At 51.2% G+C, this 23,289-nt stretch overlaps 1 protein-coding gene across 3 annotated transcripts in view; it reads right to left on the reverse strand.

The window, feature by feature from the left end:
• Positions 1-22,975, reverse strand: part of TSPAN14 (tetraspanin 14) — a 54,911-nt gene extending 31,936 nt beyond the window's left edge. Inside the window, exons 1-2 of one of the 3 annotated variants that reach the window (XM_057735736.1) lie at positions 22,914-22,954; positions 4,017-4,153 (exon numbers count right to left, since the gene is read on the reverse strand). The gene's annotated coding sequence lies outside the window, so the exon portion shown is untranslated. Of the gene's footprint in view, positions 1-4,016; positions 4,154-11,999; positions 12,019-22,913 lie in introns of those variants that run through there. The other 2 variants (XM_057735735.1, XM_057735737.1) reach the window with 2 other exon arrangements.
• Positions 22,976-23,289: the final 314 nt, after the last annotated feature.

Raw genomic sequence — 23,289 nt, forward strand, 5'->3', positions numbered from 1 at the left:
CCACCACACCTGAGAAGAATCTTCAAAAGCTATTTTGTGGTTTTTGCACAGAAAACAATTCCAGAAAAATTTAATTCCAAGTCCTCAAACTGTTTCAACTCCAAAAGTTATTAAAACAGAATAAAGCATTCACGTAGCAAATAGGACTCATGTGTTTAGCAAAACATCAACTTCTTTTTATTTCAATTAATTTTTGTTGGAGTATAGTTGCTTTACAACATTGTGTTAGTTTCTACTGTAAACCAAAGTGAATCAGCTATTCGTACACATTTATCTCCTCTTTTTTGGATTTCCTTCCTATTTAGGTCACCACAGGGCATCAAGTAGAGTTCCCTGTGCTATCCAGTAGGTTCTCATTAGTTATCCATTTTATACATAGTATCAATAAAAACATCAACTTCTTAAAACAAGGGGGAAAGTCAGAATTAAGTGTTGAGACAGCCGTTAGCAATCAGAGAGGAACTGACTATACTAAAATCAACATCAACATTAAAGGCTACATGTACGCATACGCATAAGAACACGGTACCTCAGGCTCATGTTAATCGTCTTCACTTTTGAGCCAACAGGAAAAAATAATCCGAAGTACAAAAATATCAATATAAAACAGATAAGTTTTTCAATTCCCATACGATTAAAAGTAACATTAAAGTTACTTTTAAGGAAACACAAATGATAAGCTACCTGCAGCTATAGCCATTATGACAAAGGATAAATACTAGTTACAACATATAAAAATTCGCACTTCACGAAAGAGACAAATGGACAAATGAGACAATTGGACAAATGATACAGGCATTATACTGAAATGGAAGGACAATACAATTCATAAATGGAAAAATATACAAAGTCACTAGAAATGAAACTTAAAGACAACCCACAGATAGTGTTTTACACTTTTTAATTTAACAAAATCACCACCACTGCTGCTGGCAAGCCACGGTGAGACTGGTGCATTCATACCTTGCTGGCATCGGAGTAAACTGTTACTACCCTTTGGTAAGCAATGCAGTTACAGACATTCAAAATTTAAAAAAAAAAAGGAAGAAAAAGAAAAAAAAGTCAGACCCTTAATCCAGTAAACTCATGACTCAGAATTTGCCTTAAGGAAAGAAACCAAAAGAAGAAAAAGAATATGAGTTAAGAAGGAAATCTAAACATCCTGGTTTGCAATTATGAAACAATTTGTAAGCATGTGGTTAAAGGTCAAAATGGAAGCTAAAAGCATGAAAATGGTTTCGCGGATTGGTAGACTTACAAGTGATTTTCCTAAAAAGGTTTCCATTGCCACACCTGCCATGACCACCTTTGCATTAAAAATGTAAACTGAGGCCATTGCTGGTGGAGGATGCTGGCCCCCCAAGTGTGATGACTTCTGTAGTCATTGTAAAACAGGGCTCTTCTACTTTGGGATAATATTAACTTGTAAGATTCCTTCTTCCTCCTCTCCCCCCTTTATTTAATTTGAAAAGTAGCACAAGGACTTCCTAGGTGGCACAGTGGTTAAGAATCTGCCTGCCAATGCAGGGGACACGGGTTCAAGCCCTGCTCTGGGAAGATTCCACATGCCACGGAGCAACTAAGCCCATGCGCCACGACTATGGAGCCTGTGCTACGACTATGGAGCCTGTGCTCTAGAGCCCGTGAGCCACAACTACTGAGCCCATGTGCCGCAACTATTGAAGCCCACACGCCTAGAGCCCGTGCTCCACAACAAGAGAAGCCACTACAATGAGGAGCCCGCACACCACAATGAAGTGTAGCCCCCGCCCGCAGCAACTAGAGAAAGCCCGTGTGCAGCAACGAAGACCCAACACAGCCAATAAACAAATAAATAAATTTATAAAAAAAAAAGTAGCACATGCTCAACTGTAAAATACTTGGGCAATTTAGAAGTGTGCAAAGGGAAGTGGCAATGAGAAGCCACTGACAATGGCCCACAGTAAACACATTTAACCACCAATCCAGTGCACACGTACTCGCATGTGCGTCTGAGTTTCATGAAACAGTACTTCCTCTTATCACAGGCCACGTGTTCTAGATCTGCTGTTGTTTTTTGGTTTTGGGGTTTTTTTCTTCAAAATTATCCCTGTACATAATCTAAGAATCAATGATTATAAAAGCTGTGCTGAGAAAAACAACAGATCCTAGGCCTCAAGGCCGGGCCTTGCCCTTTTCAGGGGCTTCCTCAACTTCTAGCTGGTCTTGATGTTAACATCCCAAATACCTCTCAGGAATTTCTGCATGTAATATGCTTGTATTACTATTCCCTGGTTTTTCAGTGTTAGGTATTACCTATCCACCTCCTGCCCTGGAAGATGAGGATACTACTCTCTCTACTCCTGTACAAACCACTTCTCCCCCCAAACCACCCCCTCATACTCCTTTCCCATATCTGCACTCCAATTATAGCTAAACTGTAATGATGGCTAGAGTAATTTTTAGAGTTTACATTATTAGGACCACGAGAGCCAGCACACTGAGCCAGGTAAACCACGATTACTTTCCCTAGACAGCTTCTTGTTCTCTAGAGTTAATAATTCTTACTTTCCTGTTTGTTTAATTTTCTACAAATTTATTAATATTCAACCCCAACCCCAAATTCAATGCCAGTTGTCCAAATCTCTTCTCAATAAGTTCACTCACATCAGGTGTTCTGTTTCTAGTTCTTCTTCCAGAAGAAACCTCTCCTGGAACCTTCTGAGCCACTTTCATCTGGATGGGGGCCCAGAACTCCCTTTGCCTCATTTAGGATATGAGAGAGCCAGTCTTTGTTCACCTTTGTGGAGGAAATCTTCAGGGCAAAAGGAAAGTTTTTCAGACCATGTATGTCTGTTAATGGATATGGGAACCTAGGCTGATTCTTTAAATTTCTTACCTCTTCTGCTCTGTTATCCATCTCTTCATCTTTGTCTGTTTTCTGATTCTTTCAACTTCATAATAATTCTAATTATTCTAAAATTTTAATATTTTTGTTCTGCTCTTATTGTTTTAAACTTTTAATAGTTTTTTGTTTTCTAAATGTTCCTTTTGTATAGCATCCTATTCATCTTTTATAGATATATTGTTTCTCTTATCTCTGAGAAAATGTCTGATTTTTTTTCAAAATATGCTCTCTAAATAGGATATTTATTTCAAGTGGCTTCCCCTCCCCTTTTATTTTTGGTTCCTTTCATGTTAGTTATTTTCTTCAAATATTAGCAATCCTTGGTAATGCTCATGACTAAGAGTAAACGCCTAAGAACTGACTAGACGCACTGAGTCCCTGGGCAGGTGAGCTTCTATGCAGGGAGATCTGGCCTGGGCCATCTGCTGGAAAATCCCTGTTGTCAGCATCTTCATTCTTTCCTCTTAGGCTAGTCAGGTTCCCCAGTGAGGTCTCTTTTAATCTCCTGCCTGGAAGGTAAGGGGCTGGCTGTCAGTGTTCTAGAAGCCAAGTGGGATAGAAGGCTGGGGAGTGGAGATGGTCTTCATACGAACCTCCAAGAATCCCCGGCCCTTGGTTTTTGCTTCAGCAGAAGGAATCTCCAGGGTCCAGCTAAAGGGAAGAGGCAGTCACCAAGAACTATGGAGAAAGGAAAGGGCTCTAACCACATCCCCTGCTTTCAAACAGTTCTTATATTTAGCCACCTCTGATGCTCCTCCCCACCCCAGACCCCCCTAAAATAATAATATGGTGACACCAACTCCTACATTTCAAACTGGGTCACTCACCCATCTAGTAATTCCTTGTTTGCAAATTTTTTTTTTTGCTTTCCTTTCCCATTCTCCATGTTCTCGTAGATTGACTCCTTTTTAAAAATGCCTTTTATCTTAACTTTTGTGGGCTTTTAGGATGAAGTAAAATTAGGTGTGTCAATCCACCGTTTTTATACAGATCTCTGGGAAGACTTCAAAAATTTTTCGTTGCCATGTTTTTATTGAGCAAGTCAAAAACAGGAAGTATAATTTATAACCATATAAAAAAAGGACAAATGAGATTTTGAAGATGTAATCAAGATGAATAATCAATTTACCTTAAAATTGGGAAACTATCTGAGTGGGTCCAATGTAATTACATGAGCCCTTAAAAGCAGAGCTTTCTCCCAGCTGAGGGCAGAAGTAGTCAGAGAGATTCCAAGCATGAGAAGGATGCAATATATTGTTGCTGGACCTAAGATAGAGGAGACAAATGCCAAGATAAGAGAGACTCCAGGAGTTAAGGGTAGCCCTGGCTAACAGTTAGCAAGGAAACAGGACCTCAGTCCTACAACAAACAGCAAGGAACTAGATTCTGTCCCAGAACCTCCAGAAAGGAATGCAGCCCTGCCAATCCCTTGATTTGGGCCACACGAGACCCCTAAGCAAAGAACTCAGTTGAACCACGCTGACCTGGACAAAAGCATCCACTCACATCTGAGCTAGAACCCAAGTTATCCTGCTGGCTCATTCTTCAGACTCAGGCATTCACCAAGATTCAATCTTTCCACCTGGCCTTCAAGCCTCCCAGTGCTTGTACCTGACACAGGCCCACCCTAGGGAAGGGCAGCCATATTCCCAACGAAGCTGGAGGCCCTGCTACACCTCCAAATAGCACACCTTAGGCCTGGATGTTCCAGGTCCTCAGAGCCCAGTGGGTACTGGGGAGCATTTACAGGCCAAAGGAACAGGTAGGCCCAAGGGGAGACGTCTAGGAGGAGACAGGTGACTTTCAAGGGAAATGGGTTCCAGTAGGAGAGGTGGTCACAAAGGCAGGCCAGAGTAGGCTGCCTCACCGCCCATGGGAATCTCCCAGAGAGGGAGGACATTGTGCCTCAGCCCCAGGGCGCCGCCACCCTGAGAGGGGAAGGAGGGGCTCAGGTCCACGGGATCCCCACTCAGCTCTGACTCACCCTCAGAGTCAGAAGTGTCTAAGTCCTATTCTCACCCATACCCCTTAGGACCCAACTCCCCTACTCAGAGTCCGCCAGAAACAGTGCAAAATTGGACACAGTGGCAGCAGCCACTCACAGGGGTCCAGAAGTTTGACTCTTCACCATGGAAAGACACTACAAAGCCAGCCAGGGTTTAGGGTGGGCCACCGTCCCTTGTCACAGGGCCCTGCCACACAGGTGTGGGAGAAGGGAAGTTCCCAGAGTTCAGAGACCCTCAGGCCCTTGACTACGGGACCTGGGATGGCCTCCAGGTGGAGGTCCAGGAAAGCCTAGGCTGCCAGCTCTGAGCCCCACCAGGCTCTCCTACAGGCCAGGGATACTAAGTGCTTGGCTTCCTGTATGAAACTCTGTTCTTAGCAAACAGAGCATTATGAGCTCCACCACCAAAAACCCACAACCCCAAACCCGCTGAGCTTGAGGAGCACCAAGGGGCCCCTTGCTACTCTGGTGAGGAGACATCTGTCTGCCTTAGTGCTGTCACCAGGAAAGAAGCAGAGGGAGGAAGCGATGTGGGTCAGAGGAGGGAAGCGGGCAGGCGAGGGCTCAGCGGGTGAAATGCTGGGCCTGGAATGGAGGTCACCTAATCCAGCGATTTTCAAACTTACTATTTTTATTACTTTTTAAGCTACAGGAGCTTCTGTACAAAGAGACTCTGACCCAGAAACCCAGCATGGAAGTGGGCAGAGCAGTGGCTTCAAGTGGCTGGGGGAAAGGGGAGGCTCCGTGAGGTACACACTTGGAAATGACGGGCCTGGCGCAGCTGATCCCAAATTCCACAGAAGAGGAGAACCACTCAAGGAGCTTTTCCCAAACTGCACCTGGAGACTCACCTGGAGCACCTGGTTCAATAGGGCTGTGACAGACCTGGAAATTCACATTTTTAAGAGCTGTCCTTCACAGTAGTCAGTTTAAAGGGACTCCCACTGGCCCAATGTGGAACAATGTGAGCATAAAAATAAACAATGATCCTAACTCATTTTAACTCATTGAATAAAGTAAGAATCCACGAGTCCATTCTAATATGTATAAATGGATAAACAAGTGAAGGGGAAGTTCTTTACAGCAGAACGATAAATGTAAAATTAACGTAATTAAATCACCACCATTCAGGAACCACGACAGAAATAACTGATAATGGGTTCTCACTCTGTTCTGGCTGTTATAACAAAATACCAGACTGGACAAAATACCACAGACAGGGCAGCTTCTAAAGAACAGAAGTTTATTCCTGACAGTTCTGGAGGCTGGGAAGCCCAAGATTAAGGCAGCAGCACGGCCAGGTGAGGGCCTCATCCTGGCTCAAAGCTGGTACCTTTCCGCCGTGTCCTCACAAGATGGAGCAGCAAGGGAGCTCTGTGGGGTCTCTGGTGAGGGCACTAATCCTATTCTTGAGGGCTCCACCCCTATGACCTAAGGACCTCCCAAAGGTCCCCCCTACACTAACATCATCAAATCAGGCCCTAGAATTTCAATATGTGAACTGGGGTCGGGGGTGGAGGGGGGAGAAACGACACAAAAACATTCAGACCGTAACAGGTTCTAAAAGCAGTTGATGAAAGTCTGATGAGAAAACAGCATGTTTACACAGTCTCAGAGTATGTCCCCACAGGACACTTATCAATTACAAAGAGCGTAACAGTAACTCAGCAGTGGAGAAACCCAGCAGATACCACCTTAACCAAGTGACCACCACTGTCATTGCCAGTAACGAGTCAAGCCGGCAGTCGTCCCCTGTGAGGGGATGCACTAAGGACACCTAGCGACTTCTGTGGTAGTCCTGGCGAAAATGCATAACCTGAATCTCATCAAGAGAAAAGATCAAAACACAAAACAAATTAAGGGAGACTCTACAAAAATAACTTGCCTCACATAAATGTAGAATTTGTGGCCATTTTCCTTCAAAAAAGGAAATAAAACATTTGGGTAACAAGCCTGAGGCCCAAACAGAGATCTTGAAAATGATTCATCAGGCAGCGTATTCAACTGCCCAGGCAGCACCAGGGTGGCGCCTGCCCACCCAGGTGAGGCAGGGCCGGCTCATCCACAGCTGCTGCCGCCAGCCTCTGAAAAGGCTGCAGGGAAGGAGGCCTCCCAGCTGCCTTCCCTCCGCTGCTGAAGGTGAAGCCGCCTGCTCACGTGAGGATGGGGAACCCCGCTGCCATGGTGCATGGCACCCATGCCCAGCTCATCACGACAGGCCTGTTTCTGAAAACCTAAGTGCACACGAAATGTTTACACCCAGAAGCCAGGCGCACACAAGACATGGTAATCTGCACCCAGTCTACAGCGGCATCTCCAATGTGAACAAGAACCCGAGGCCGGGGACTTCCTTGATGGTGCGGTGGTTAACACTCTGCACTCCCAATGCAGGGGGCCCGGGTTTGATCCCTGGTCAGGGAACTAGATCCCACAAGCATGCGGCAACTAAGAGTTTGCATGCCCCAACTAAGGAGCCAGGGAGCCGCAAATAAGGAGCCCACCAGCCACAATTAAGACCCAGAGCAACCAAATAAAAAATAGAATAAAAATTTAAAAATTAAAAAAATAAAAAGAACCCATGAGGCCTAAGTGCTGTGACCTCTGGACCTCAGGACCCAGAGGGCTGGGCCCTCTGTCCACCCTGAGGTTCTCCACGAAGGGCCTAAGGAAAGGCCATGACGTGACAGCCGCCAAGTGCACAGCAATCCGTCAGTGCACTCACTCGTTCTGTGAGTCCCTGGGGGAAAGGCTTTCATTTTGGGAGATGAACACCCCAGGACCTGTTTCTACGTGTCCTGGCACCTGCTGTGTGCCAGGCACCTAGAATAGGGCGGTGGAGACCAAGAACTTGAGTGAGACCCGTCCCTGATGCAGGCAGCTCAGGACACGCTTCCCTCTGCTAAATGCAATCAGGCAGGTGCAGGGCAGGATGGGGCCCAGGAAGGAAGGGAGGAGGAGGTGGGAAGCTGGTCAGGAAATGTTCCCCAGAGCAGTGGGTTTAACCACTACAACCCAGCATGGCGGCAGCAACAGTCTCAACGGAGCCCCAGTGTGGCCTCAGCTCTGGGGTAGGGGCCACTCCTAACAGCCACAGACGTACTGAGTGAGTGACAAGTGGACCTGCTCTCAGAGTGAAATAAATTCTGCTCCAATAACTGAGTCCTGGGCAGCCCTTAGGGGAGCTGCTCTAGTGTGGTGCAAGGATGTGACCTGCAGGTCTAATGTAGGTGGGAAACGTTCTCTTTGCAGGGGTTGCCCCACCCCCACCCTCCTCTTCCCCAACACAAAGAAACTATACAGGAGAACTCAGAATTATACACATTTACTACTTTTCCTCTATTTCTCCATGCCTAAAAGGCATAAAATATTGTGACTCTAAGATATTCAAAATCTTTGTAACCAAAATTGCACAGTTCACTACAACATACTGTGTTTTAAGATTACCAACCACCCCGCTTGACTCCGAGGTCAGCACTGGGGGCACTCCCTAATCCTGCCCTGGGCAGTCAGGGGCTCATCGGGCCTCCGAGCAAGGCAAACAGCCTAGGGTCGGGCTCACAGAGGGAAGAAAGCAAACTTCCCCAACAAGCTATAAAAGGTGAAGCCTGGTGGAAAAAAATAAATAAATATAACAAAGTATGTTGAAAATGTAAAAAAGAAGAGGAATGAGGGTGGAAGGGGAGGGAGAAGCAGATTTTTAAAAAATGCAAATCAATGGTGGGAATCTACTGAAAAAAGCTGAGAAGAATCTGCAAAGAGATTAGCTGCTTAGTCCCTAAAACAGTCCCAGAAGGCCAGGGGCATTCCCAGGCCTGGGGGCCCAAGCTTACCCCCACGAGCCCCCCTACCCACCTCCACTAGAATACAGGGGTAGGACAGTCGATCCTAGCGAAATCAGGAGAGTCATCTCAAACTTTTTTCCGCTAAAAAAACACTAGAAGAAATAAATTTACAGTCCCTTTTCTGGACTATTTATTTGAACTTCAACATATACCAAAACATCTTTATATAGCATGCTTTGTATTTCTACAAAAAGCAAACAAAATTTACAACCTGATTCTGATCTCCTGTCGCCCAGCTGGGACGGACGGGGTGGGGCAAGCGGCACCAGATGGCCGAGGGAGGCTCTGTGCCCCCTTTCACAAAGGAGGTCTCCAATTACCTCCTCGGCTTGGTGCCCCAAAGTTGACCTTGCCGGCAGGCTTGGGGGAGGCACCCGTAGCTGCCAACAAGGCGGCTTCCACGATCCCCAGACCCACCTCCCAGACACCCCCAGCGCCCCGGGCTACCTGCTGCGAATTGCACGCCCGAGAGGGTGGGGGCCTCGGAGCCGGAGCTGCCAGACCCCTTTAAAGTCGGCAGCTTTAAGGAGGGCAAGAGAGTAAAGGCAGCAAAACCACAAATGAGACTGAAGGTCTCAGGGCGAGGTGGTGCAGGGCGGGACGGAGGTGTCTGAGCCCGTGCTTGCAAACTTGAAAGTGCATGCAAATCACCTGGGAATCTTGTTAAATGCAGATTTTGCTTCAGCTGCAGTGGGGTGAGTCTGGAGCGCTACAGGCTTCCAGCTGTTGCCAGTGCTGCCCACTGACATGCCTGTGGGCAGCACCCTGAACAGTGAGGGTGCAAGAGGCCCAAGAGCGAAGCAACAACACTGACGGAGGGAAAGAACCTAGAAGGCAAGTCACGGGGGAAAGCCCACCCACTTAATTGTGCGTCCACTGACAGGGATGCAGTCAGCTTTCCTGGAGGAATGCTTCAACTGTGGAATTTGCTCAGTATTTTAGTGGATCCTCACAGGTTATTTTTATTCCCATTTCACAGCTGTGGAAGCTACTCTCACCAAATGTTTATCAAAGCTGGACTCGCTGCCCCTTGGATGGCTTCCAAGACCACAGGCCTCCTGTGACGCAGGGCAGAAACACACAGCCCAGAACAGTGACAAGAAGGCTGATCCCAGCCCAGCAGACAATGGGAGGAAAGCCACGGGGCACCGGAGGCCCCCCCAGGGGGTGAAGCCTGGGTGGGGTAAGGCAGATAAAGGGCCAGAAACCCGTTTTGTCTCCTGGAATTTTTAACAAGATAGAGACAAGATGTAAACCCAGCCCACCCCCACCCCCCACCCCTGTCCCCTCCAGGATCAAAGAGGATATTTAAGTGCAGAGGGTATCTCTGTCTTAAGGTTTTGTTTTTGCTTTTAACAGCCTGGCCTCACTTTGGTGGGAGGTAAAAAAAAGAGCTTTCCTTCCCTCCCCGAGGTTCACCAGAGAGTGAATGTGGTATTTCCAAGAAAAGGGTCAACACCATTGTCTGAGGCAGGACGACTTATCAGTGGGCTCCTGGTGCCACACTCAGCCTCTGAGGGCTGGTTGTGTGCTTCTGGGCTCAGGGTGGGTGGGTTTCGCCACCACCAGCCCCTCAAGAACCTAAGGAAACAATGCCGCAGGGAAGAGATGCCCTCCGTTAACCCTGTCTGATGACATTTCCTCCAGAAAAGTACCCTAAGTTGGCGAGAAGGGCTCAGTATAGTGACCAAGCATTTCGGACTTAGATTCAAAGAACTCAAAGAGTCACGGCTCAAAAATGTCCAAAGTTCATCTGAGCAACCCTTCCATTTTCCAGAGACCTACGCCCATGGAAATGAATCGGCAAGGTCACCCGGAGGGCCAGTGGCACAGCTGGGACCCAACCTCAGCCTTCTCCTTACTTCCCTGTGCTTTTCCGGAGCAGCGTGCTGCCTGTCATGACCTTTCCCACCCTTGTCTGGGCCCAACTACCCCAAAAGCTGCATCTGGGTTTCAATGCATATGACAGCAAGCTTAGCATTTTTGCTGTCTTGTACAACATTTGCTGAAATACGGGCACTCCCAGGGGCAACCCTGTCCAGGGCTCGGACTTGCTTCCTAATTTGCAAGTTTGGCTGACAAAAGTCAGATAAGATAGCCAGGCTGATCTCAAGATGGATGGGTTTTGAAAAGATAAAATAAAATGCGAAACACAAAAAAAGTAGTGAGAGCTCCAGAGTTCTCATACCAAACAACTCTATGTCAAAGGCAGGGGGACTATATTACAGACTCCGGCTGCGGTTTAGAAAGCCAGAGATGTAGGAGTTGGGGCCGGCACACTTCCAGAAAGAGATGCCAGAGAGTAACCCTCGGCGTGGCCTGTGACCTCACACGGGGTGAAATCAGAGCCCCAGGAGGAAACTCATTTTGCGCACCAAAAACTGGGGATGAGAGACACTCAGATGCAAAGCGGCAAGGGCTGGTTCCCCCCAGTTGGAGAAAACTTCCCACAGCCACAGAGACAAAAGCAAAACACAAAAAACACCGTTTTCTCAACTACCTCATTTACTTCTCACTAAATGCTAACAGCTCTTCCTATAGGACTCTTTCATGGAGAAGGACCAGGAGGTAAAGGAAGACCACACTATGCGCTTGGGAGTGGCTTTCTCTGCCAAAGACCAGGAGGCTGGTGCTTCCAAAGGCATCCATGAACTCACCCTCCCCCCATCCTTCCTCTCTCACACATCCTCAGTGGCACACACAGGCGCTGTACAAGTCAGCATCACTGTGATCCAACAGGATGGCAAGACCCTCTTTAAACAAAGAGGAGTCTCAGCAGCACTGGGGAGCTGGGGGTACAGCCGGGGGAAGTGATGGTACAGCCAGCCGACTGCATGCCATCACCACCGGCTCAGTGGAAAGATTCATGTCGTAAGGGTTTCCGCTGGTGCTGTGTGCCCGCTGCCTGCTGCCTGCCCAGCCTGCCGCCGCCTGCCTGAGATTCAAGAGCCTGGAGATGGCAGAACAAAGAATGGCTGTGGCTCAGGCAGTGGGGGAGGCTGCAGGCCGGCCTGCCAGCAAGCAGGCTTTTCTGCAGCTGAGTCTCCAGAGAGGCGCAGGGGACACCGGGCTGAGCGCTGGGGTACAAAGGAAAGTGGGGGCCTCAAGACGGACAGCTACCCAGGCACACATCTGGCCCCCACCCAAGGGGGCAGCTGGGCCGGGAGAGCTCAGGCAGAACCCACTCCCAGAGGCAGTGGGCAGGTGGCTGATGAGGCAGGCACTGGGCACCCCTGCTCCTTTCCCAGCTGCTCAGAACTCTTACCCAGGGCGTGGCCAGGCACAGCCTGGGGACTTGAGAGCGAGGAACAGGAATCTTGACAGAGGTACCCACAAAGAGCAGGGTCCCTCTGGATTTCCAGGGATGGGGAGCGCTGGGAGAGGGCAGGGTCTGGCTAGGCAGCTCACCCAACATCAGAGAATGCGAGAGGGGCCCTCTCACATTGTGGCTAAGTTCTGTCCACCAAAGGACTTCTGTTAAGTATAATGGTCTCCTGCAGCCAGCAACAATAGCGGCACTGGCCACCCCCTCTCCTCCTCCCCTCCCCCCAAAATAATCCACAATGGAAGGCAGCAGGAAACCAGGGCAGAGCCCATGAATAGCTCCACTGTCAGTCCCCAGGCCCCACTTCCTCAGCTCCACAGGTCAGCCGTAGCTGCCACCCGGCCACAATAGAAACTTCTGTGCCGCCAAACTCCAAACCCCGTACAACAGAGCTGTGGGCGTGGGCAGCTGTGGGCTTCTCACAGGGGCGGCATGTAAGGGCAGTGGTGGGAGAGAGAGGGCAGGGTCACATCGGGCACCTTTCTTCATTGGGGGGCTATCTGCCACCCAGCCCTAAGATCTCCCCACTTCTTGCCCTGCCCTGTCCAGGCATGAGGTGGTGAGAGCCAGATAGGGGAAGATTATTGTCATTTCAGGGGCGCACAGGGACCACAAGGATGAGAAAACAGCTAGAGTTATCCGAGGACTCCCAGAAGGATCCCAGTAGATGGCTCCAATGTAAGCCCTCTCACATCCCTGTCTCCCTCCCCTAATCCACCCCAGGAAGAACATCTTACCTGCCCTCACCCCCTGCTTCTGCTCTGCATGGAAGCCGCCTGCTCAATACAGAAAAACCCATCTATTATTTACACTAGGTGCCTTCTACATAGGCTTTTAAAATCTTGGGGGGCTGTGAGGCCCAGAGCAGTCTGAAGGAGCACAAAGACAGGCAGGGCTTCTGGGCAGGCAGGTGATGGGGGATCCCAGAGCTGCAGAAGGTCCCGTGAGACCTGACACCAGCTCCTGAAACCCATGGAGAATCTGATCTTCTAAAAGCTAATTCCCAGGCTTCCCTGGTGGTACAGTGTTTAAGAATCCACCTACCAATGCAGGAGACATGGGTTCGAGCCCTGGTCCAGGAAGATCCCACATGCTGTGGAGCAAATAAGCCCGTGCGCCACAACTACTAAGCCTGCACTCTAAAGCACGTGAGCCACAACTATGGAGCCTATGTGCCACAACTACTGAAGCCCGTGTGCCTAGAGCCCATGCTCTGCAACAAGAGAAGCCACCCCAGTGAGAAGCCCGTGCACCACATCGAACAGTAGCCCCTGCTCTCCACAACTAGAGTAAGCCCGCGTGCAGCACCGAAGACTCAATGCAGCCAAAAAGTAAATAAATCAAATAAATAAATAAATAAATAAAGGCTGATTCCCAGCTCCCTGTTTGTTTCTCAGCCCAACTCCTGCAAACTCCTGGGGCCACTCAAACCCACATAAGAGCAGCCTCCCCACTCCCCACCTCCCCAGACCCTATCTGGCTCTGACTGCTTCTCACACTCTTACATCACACTTTTGGGTGCAAAGCCTGCATGGTCCACAGGGCACAGCCAAGGGCTGCAAACACCAGGTGCTCTGGAGACAGGTTGACCTGAGCTGAAACAGACAGACCACCGTGGGAACTAGCACCAGCACCGCAGTTCCTCCAGCTCTAGGCTCTGACTGCAGAAACACAAGATCCCTCCAAAAGAAAAACCCAGAAAGAGAACTTCATTCTCCCTCTTGGAATCAAAACAGTGTGTTTCTTTTCTGGTCAAGCACCCCAGGCCTGGATTCCTCATCTAGCCATCTCTACGAGAGACCTCTGAACATGTACACGCGAGGCATTCCTGCAGCGTGGCTTGTAGGAACCAAACACTTTAAAGCAACCTCAGTGTCCGTCCATGGGGGGGCTGATAAAGTGAATCATGGCTGACCACACAGAGGGATAACATGCCACTGTTAAAAAGAATGGCCTGAACTGCATGTGCTGAGGTGGAACAATCCCAAGATAAACTTTAGGGCAGAAATCAGAGCACCCTAAGTAGTGCGCAGTACGGAGATAAACAAGGGGAGGGCAGAGACGCTTCACTAGGCACCCGACATCTGGTGATGGTGATGGGGCCTCAGGGGAGCAGACCTGAAGGGGTCAGGGTGGAAATACTAATTTTCACTGTATATCTTTATGTATTTTTCATCACATATTTTCTTAAACAAAAAAGTTAGAACTAAATTGACATTTAAAATCCCTCAATTTTGTAGCACAAAAAATTCGGCTTGTAGCTCTCTGCAGGCAGTTCCTGGTATCTCCCTAGAACAAGGGGAAGGGGGAAAGGGGGAAGAGAGTGCCAGCCTCTGGAATAAAGGCAGACTAACCAACTCAGAGCCCTCCCTGCTCACAACTCCTCCCCGAGGCCCAAAATAGAAAGTCTTCCTAGGAAGGCCAAGAGCAGATTCTGACCAAGGCAGAAGGAGAACCTAAGTTATTCCATACAGAGGACCATCTGTAGTCAGGTCCACTCAGCCTGTGATGAGACTGTAAGATCTCCACGTGGGGGGTGGGGGCGGGTGCTGAGCTGCAGACATCCCAGGCCTCAGCAGGGACCCTTCTCAGGGCCCTCCGCACTCATCAGTGAGGCTCAAGGTCCTCATGCTACAAACCCATCCCAATTTTAGCAGCTGAAGAAAGCTATTTCAACAGATTTCTAGGCCTGGCTCGACTCCAAGGACAGGCTAAAAACAGTTTCTCCAAAATCCCAGCTCTAAACTCCAATCCCTTAACCACTAAACTCCCTGTACCTTTCAGGAAATGCAAGCTGCAAAATGGAGCTGTGAGATGGGTGTGCTTACATTTGTTCCTTACTAAAGGGATACATACATGTTGTTTAAAAGCCTACTTTAACTGACACGTCAATAAATACTCTGCACTCAGAAGCACTGATGTATTTCCTTCAAGTGGTTTTTCCCCTAAGGAACGATATAATAACCATCCCAGTCTCTCTCCTGCTTCTGAGGAGTATGACACAATGCCTATTAGAACAAGGACTGGCCAGACCATTTGGGTGAGACCGCTTGGGGCGCAGGGAGTGGTCCCTGGATGGAGCTCTCTCTACCTCGCAGAGCAGAAGTCCCCTGCGCCACCCCTAGCCCACCACAAAGATCTTTCAATGACTTGCAGACTGCCCAGGCCACAGAGAAAGGTGGCTGGAAAGAGGGAAGGTCTAAGTTTGGCTCCCTTATCCTTTAAGAGGCCTTCTGATGAGTGTTCAATGCTCAACAAGTAGCCCCAAAATTAAGGAGCACAAATGAGACTTCACACCAATAGAATCAACGCAGGCACTTGGAGCCCTCAGGTCAGCTGCTAGAAACAAGTTCCTGGCCCCTGAGTACCTCTGGTCCAGACTCCTACAACCCTCCATCAGGCCAAGGCCGGCCCCTCTCTGACTGCCTTTCTGCATGAGCGGGCAGGGTTCCCACACCCAGGGAGGCAGATTGTCAACACATCGAATCCTGCAGCACCCCAGCTGGCACCTGCCCCCCCACATGTCTTCCCACAGAGAGAGCTTCAGGACTCCCTCGCCCAGAGGGGCCCTGGACAGGCCTGCCCACCACACCCCTGCACAGGGGCGCACACCACTCACGCCTCCCTGCTCCCTCAGGAATGAATACCCCATCGCTACCGCTGGCTCTTTTGTTGACAGGCCCCTTGTCCATGTTAATGTCATTACTTGTATTTCACAGGAAGCAGCTAGGACGATAGGAAACGACGACAGTGGAGGCAGGATGGCTGCACAGAGCCACTGTTCCCCTATAGGGGTGGAAGCCAGCCTTCAGGAAATGGGGACAGGCCCGACCCGCAGCCAGCAGGTTTTTTCCACGCACCTGTTTTTCTCACAACAGCTGACTGTAGAGACAGAAGCACCCCAGGAGTAGCAGACACACCCAATAGGGTCATCTGTGCAGGGTACCACCAAATAGAGAAGAGGGGCAGAGAAAACCAGGAGAATCAGAGGCCTTAGACAGCGGAAGGAAGCAGGGGGGATCCAGCCAGAAGGCCCCCTGGAGCTGCAGTCGGGAGTGGGGGGTGCTGCGGGGTGAGGGGAGGAGGGAAGGGGACAAGATCACCCACTGCACCTCCCTTGGCCCTGCTCAGGCAGGTTACACAGTCAGGTCCCAGGCCTGTGGGGGAGGGAGACCCATAAAGCTGTCAGACTGGTTTGCCAGGATGAGAACAGGAAACACAGCAAGGTACAGAGGCCAAGGCAGGGAGGGTTGTCCGGAGTCAAATGGCTGTTATCTGGCTCCCAGCAGATCTGGTAACAAAGGCAGTCAGCACTGGGGGTGGGGGGGGGCGGGGTGCACCGAGAACCAAGGTCTCGGGTCCACGCTGTTTCCTGGATGCAGTGGGTGGTCCAGGGGCCAAGGGGGAGGAGCCAGGGGCCAAGGAGCCAGTAGATGCTGAAAAGAAAAGAACTAGGGCTTCTGGAAACAAGGGAGTGATGCCCGCAGAGAGGGGCACCGCTCTCGATGACCAGTGTGAGTGGCGATGAGCTCAGGCCAGCGTCTCATACATGGACAGTCTCTTCTTGACCAAACTAGTCAGGCTCCTCTGAGCCCTCTGCCCGATGAGGCCCAAACTTGGGCTTCCGTCTCTGTCCTTGGAGAGTCCAGTTTCAGCAAGAATCCTGCTAAGGCAGTTTAGCCAGGACCCCCCCACCCTCCATAGCTGATCGTCTTCCACATCTGACCAAATTCCTCATCCTCCTACTGCAGCATCCCCCGCGTGACATCTGATCACCCTACCCTGCCTTCAGCAAGAATTCTGTTAGGTCAGTTAGCAAAGAATTATCTTACCCTCTTATAAATTTTCCATCCAACCCCCCCCCCCATTCTGCTCCCCAGCTATAAATTCCCACTTGTCCTTGTAACAGTTGGGGTTAAGCCCAATCTCTCTCCCCTACTGCAAACCCCCATTACAGTAGTCCTTATGATCACGATAGTCCTGAATAAAGCCTGCCTTACTGTTTCCACAAGTATCTGAATAACTTTTTTTTTTTAAACAATATGGAGTTCCAAGTCTTCCTAGACCCCCTCACCTGGAGTGTGAGAAGCCTGGGGTTGGGGCTGGCCTCGCCTACCAAGCCCCAAGGACATACCCTGTCTGCCTGTCCCAGGGGTGAAGGACTGAAACCAGACAGCCAAGCGGCAGGGTGGCCAGACATTAGGGAGGTCTCTTTGTGGCAATGGTCACTCAGTGGGCAACCAGAGGCTTTCCCAGCAGCTGGGAGGCCTGGAAAGAGCAAGGTCCTGAGCAAGGTCCTGAGTGGGCACCCCAGATCGGGGATACATTCCTAAAGCTGAAACTCACATCATGGCCTGAATGGCTGCAGTGGGTGAGTGGGGAGGCCCAATTTGAAGCTGGGGTGACCATATTCCTTACTTCCACCTGCCACTTTCCAATAAGCCCGGGTTTCCCACAGTGCCCTGGTGGGCTTCTGATGCATAAGCACAGACCCTGCCTTGGGACTCTGTGTCCTGGGATGTGCTGCTGCCCTTGGCCCTCCCAGGCTCACCACTCAGACCTCAGGGTGTAGAAGAAAGAGATTCAGGGGACGCTTATTTAATTCCAGCTGCTATGAGGGCCCCTCTCCCGAGTATCAGGAGGACAAATTCCTCAAAGTCTCTCTCTTTTTTTTTTAAAGCTTTCTGGGGCCTGCAGAACAGACTGCACAGGCCCCAACAGTTAGTACAGGTAGACAGGGAAAACCCAGAGAGAGAGTTCATCAGACCTCTCCTTGGGGTCAACCTCTGCCCAGCCCCATGTCCTGACTCCTCCCCAAATCTTACCCATGCAAGAAAGCCCAGCCTCAGCTCCTCTACATGCCAGGGGACACGCAGAGTCTGAGGCAGCAGCAGAACTGCACCTCTGACCCAGGATCCCAAAGGCCCCACCACGGCTCGCAGCCATGCAGCACAGGCTGACAGAGCCCAAGAAGGGAGGAGTTGGTCCCTCCAGCTATCCAGCTGATGGACATCAGGGCTCTAGGAACTTCTCCCTGGCTCCTGGTGAGGGAGACAGAACAGACCTCCAGAAGCCTGCCTGGGCCCACTTAACCTCAGATTGCCAGGCCTGCTGCTTCTTAAGAAAAAACCACAGCCCAGCCCGGCCCCACCCAACCCCACCAGGCCTAAGGATGGAGGAAGTGGGGTTTCCAGAATCCACAGCTGGTGAGCACTTTGCTGAGAGCTGTCCATGTGCTCCCAAAACCAGAGTATTAGCCTAACTCAAGGGCAGCACATGCTGCTTCTCAAACCTGAAGCACGTATGCTTCAAAAAGGACAGGAAGGGCAGATTCTTCTCACTTTACAGATGAGAACACCAAGTCCAAGAAGAGGAGGAAAAAAAATCAAAAACTTGTCTAGGTCACTCGCTAGAAAGTAGATACAACTCAAAAGCTGGCCTCACTGCTGTCCACTCTAGGTGCTGGACAACATTACTCATCATTATGTTCAATCAGCAGAGGCACTGAACATTTCCCACTGGCCAGCCCCTGTGTTGGTCCAATACAACAGCCACTTGCCCTTGTCTGAACCAAAAGAACATGCTGTTAAGGGAGAAAACAGATGTTGAGACATTATGAATACCCCACTGCTATAATGAAGATAAAACAAACCAGGAATGCTGGCAATACACCTAGACCAAAGATTTTCAAAACACTGCTCTATGCAGTCCCCTGAGGACTCTGATGACCAGCCAAGAATGGGACCACTGCTGTAGACCGCCATTACCTCTCCCTCTATTCCAGGCAGGAAAACAGACGCCCTGAAAAAGGAGGAAACATGCCTAAGGACAGTGAGTTAACCACAACTGGAAGAACCTGGGGTCTCACCACCTCCACCAGTGTTTCCTGGTGGAGGTGGTAAGAAGTCAACAGGGACAAAGCAGGTGACAATGCACAAAAGCAAGGTCCATAGTTTAGCCAGCTCTCTGACACCCTGCATGGGTGGCCGGTGGCGGGGTGGGGGCGAGGCAGGGGGATGCAATTAACAAAGGGGTTCTAAACCACTTCTCAGGGCAGAGGACCATCCCAGCACCACATTCAAGCCTGTTCTCCATGTGACTCCATCCTTTAGTAACCCCATCACCTTACATTTCCAAACCCCTAGGCCTGCAAGCTCAACCCCAGAGTCTCATCGATAGAAAGGGAAGGGCAAGGCCTATAGGGGTGCTTCTACCTGCTCTTGCTTCCAAGAAAGACAGCTGCCCCTACTCACCACATACAGAGAAAGCATGAGGAAGTCCCAGAAGTCCAAGGGATGAGGTACCAGGGCAGAGAAAGCAAGCAGGAGCCTGTTTCCCTTCCCATGGGCAATAACATCCCTCTTTCAAGGACACTGGGACGCAGCAGCAAGAAACAGGGATCCTGGAACCCAGTTCATAGCCCCTAGCACCGGGCTAGGAGCTAAACAAGTGCCTATAATAAGAATACTTGATCTGGGACTCATCACTAGTCCTTGGGCCCACAGCCTAATGAACAAATAAATCAATGAGCAAAAGAAGACCCAAAGAACTTAAATAACTTGCCCAGGGTCAGAAAGGCCACCTGCTTCTGCAGACCACCTCTTACTAGTGTAAGAAGCATTTTTATTCACTATACCTCTGCCCTTCAAATGTGGCACTTCAATTCATCTTTAACCTAAACGACATTTCTTTGACTAATTCATGATCGATGTTCCTGGTGACTCAGAAACATATGACACTCGGACCCAGACCTTGGGAAAAAGTCACAGAGACAGCACGGTGGTAGGCAGGTGGCAGGCATCAGTGCTGTTCACCAAATGTATCCAGTCCTCTTTCACTGCCCAGCCTGCAGGGAAGTATGGCCATGTGACTGCTCCGGCCACTGAAATGCCACTTCTGGGTGGAAGCTTTAAGAGCCAGGGTGAGATTCATTATGCTCTCTGTCCCTCTGTCCAAGTGACCAGGAACGTTCCAATTAATCAGCATGGGTCCCACAGTGAGAACAACATAAAGCAGATACACGATGGATGCGGTGTGAGCAAGAAATAACCCTTTGCTGTTTCAAGCCTCTGAGATTTGAGGATTGTTACCTCAGCAAACCCTGATCTATCTAGACAGATACAGGCAATGAGTCACTCCCCAATCTTCTGTGCATGGCAGTGCTGGTCTTCCCATTCCCTAGCCTTAGGGAGACTAAAGCTATATTGCCAGCCAATCAGCAGGGGTTCAGGGGCATCTGTTTTGTGCCCAGACAGATGAGATGCTTTCAGAAGCAGCGAATAAAGGGTATCTGCGCTGAAGAACTCACTAGTTCCTCCGTGGGCCAGACTGTTCAGTGTATTAATCAACTTTAACCACTTCTGAGAGGAAGGCTTTATGTAATGAGATATGAGGAAACCCCGTTCACATTCAGACCTTAAGCAAGTTACTCTGTGACCTCTCTAGGCCAGTTTCATTGTCTGTAAAATGGGACATTAACATTATCTACTGTACTGTGTCGTTTCAAGGACTGAATGAGTGAATACAAGCTTCTAGGATAGCATGTCGTGTAAGTCTCAATAAACAGTAAGTCTCAATAAACTCACTATTACTACATATTTAAACTTTCTGTGTAATTGCTGTAAGCTTGTCCATAACCTCCTCTAGATTTTAAAATCAGCAAAGGTTTCCCAGGACTGACACAAAGGCATGTTACAGGCATTGCCAAACTGAATTATTATTTATTTATTTATTTTTATTATTATTTTTTTTTTGCCAAACTGAATTCTATCCCAGTTGAAGTTAAGTAACAAGCCAAATCCCTGAGCACATGCTCACCTAGAGTTGAGGCCTCAGGAAATGTTTCCACAACCCAGAGCTTCCAGAACTCTCTGCTGCCCGGCCTCCTTGGGAATTCACTACCACCAAGACCTGCAGGGCAGGGCCCCCTCCCCTCCCACACATAACACGTGCTCTGTCCTCCCACTCCCAAAGCGGGAAGGGAGGCGCCCTCACCCGTCCTCAGAGATCTGCCCAGCTGCCCTGCTGGTAAAGGGGGAACTTCCCTGGGCAGCCAACCCTTCTGCAGCCCCGTTCTTTCCATGCCCTTTCTTCCTAGAGGCAGCCACAAACCTCCAGCTGCACCAGTGGGCTTGAACTCCTGTTAGCCTGAATAATGCTGCTAAGCTAAGATCAAGCTCAGATTAATAAACACTACAGAGCAACCACTACGTGTCCAGCCTGGGTTCTAAGACCACACAGAGCTGACAGCCAGTCAGGGAGCTGTGAGCCTGGAACAGTGCTTGTAACAGTTCCTGGCACCCCACAGGCTCTCAACCATGCTTTGTTGAATGAACTGAAGACCACATTTGATGGTCCAAGCAGTGGAGTTCTGAGATGTGGGGATGCAATAAGAGGGGAGGGGAAATCCACCTGGTAGCCTGGGCTTCCAAGGCCTGACCCCCAGACATTATGGGGGATGGGACAAAGCTTCGAGACAGCTGAGAGAGGAGCTAGAAGGGCACATGGGGACATCATGCAGGAGTACGAGCTTCAGTCTGAGGGTGCCAGGGCCCAGGAGGATCCCTGGAAACAAGAGCGCTTCAGCCTTCCACAGGGCTCACTGAATATAGAGGGGATACAGGGGTGCCAGGGTGCTCTGAAGGCCTGGGCCCCAGGTTCCCCTTCATCAACAGGAAAGGGTGACCCAAGCACTTTGCAGGGATTAACTTCCCCTACTTAGAGGTCAAGGGGAAGGGGGAAGGCTACTTTTTGAGGATTTGGCAAGCAGCTCCACCCACTCCTATCAGCCCAAGGGCAACCCCCATCTCAGAAGGAAGGAGGACTTGAATGGAGCAGACCATGGGAGAGAGCACACCTGCACAAGCTCCAATGCAATGCACTCACGGCCCAGGACGACTTGATGCCCCCCAAACACCAGCGCCCAGGACAGCTAGCAAACTGCTACACACTGTCTCAGCCAGCCTCCAGGCCAGTACCGAGGCCAGCCACTTCCCCAAGACCCCCCAGGGCACCGACCACTTCTAGCCGGAGACCAACTTCGTGTCCCCCGGGGTTCACGTCCCAGCGGTCCCGGTGCCCAAGTCCCTACACACATACACACACACACACCCCCTACCTACCGGCACCACCACCCCTCCCCGGCACAAGCAGCGGCCCCGGGACCAGCCAGCTCCGTAACCATAGACCCAACTCGACCGAAGCTCCGGTTAGGTCACGAGTCGGGCTTTGCTCCCAAGCACAACCCCAAACGACCAACACAGAGAAGCTGGATCACCACCTACAAACTCCGGCCGCCGGTGCAGGGCAGAGTGGGACACACGGCCCGGGTGGGCGACTTGGAGTCCCTCGCGGCGGGGCGGGGGAGGGGACCGCCCTCACCGGTCTGCGCCATCCTCCACCCCCTGCCCGAGCTCCGGGCGGCCGAGGGGCCGTGACGGAACCGAAGGGAGTGCCCATCCCAAGGCTCGCAGCTGGGGAGAGGGGCAGAGCCCAGAACCGCGGCGGTCCGACCCCCCTCCCCGAGCGCTCCCACCCCGGCCCGGCCCACGGGGCGAGGGCGACCAGACCCACAGCGCCAGCCGGATCGCCCCCTGCGGCTCTCACTCCGCCCGGCGCCCAAGTTCGGCTCAGCGGGGTCCGGGCCAAGGCCTCCAGCCCCTCACGGGCCATCTGGGCAGACAAAGCCAGCGCCGCCCGCCGGGCCGCCTCCGGGGCAGGGGCGAGGGAGCCAGAGGGAGCGATCATGGATCTGGGGAGCAGTCCTAGTCCCCAGAGGGCGCTCGGGGGGATCGGCCTCAGACAATGAGGGGGGCAGGGCCCGACGTTCCAGCGGGGGCTCCGCGCTCTACTCACCCGGGCGCGGCGGCGGCGGCGGCGGCGGCGGCGGCGGCGGCGACTGCAGCGGCGCGGCCGGGCTCGGCCAAGGAAGTTAGAGCAAGTTCGGCGGCGCAGGGCGGGAGGGCGCGACTCAGGCCTTCCGAGCGCGGGGGCGGGGCGCGGAGGGGCGGGGCCGGGGGCGCGGCCCCCGGCGGCGGCCGAGAAAGGGGCGCCACTTCCCAGCGCCGCCCCGCGCGACCCCGCCCTCCACGCCCCTCCCCCGCCCCTCGCCCCGCCCCGCCCCGCCCGGCCTTCCAGCCCGCGACCGGGCAGAGCCTGCAGGGCCCAGTCCCGGGCCCGCCCCTTCGCCGCGCTTTGGGCGCAGTGGGCGCAGGGCGAGTGCGGACCCGCG

This window comes from Hippopotamus amphibius, chromosome 5, assembly GCF_030028045.1.
Source record: "Hippopotamus amphibius kiboko isolate mHipAmp2 chromosome 5, mHipAmp2.hap2, whole genome shotgun sequence".
In the NCBI taxonomy this organism is placed as follows: Eukaryota; Metazoa; Chordata; class Mammalia; order Artiodactyla; family Hippopotamidae; genus Hippopotamus; species Hippopotamus amphibius.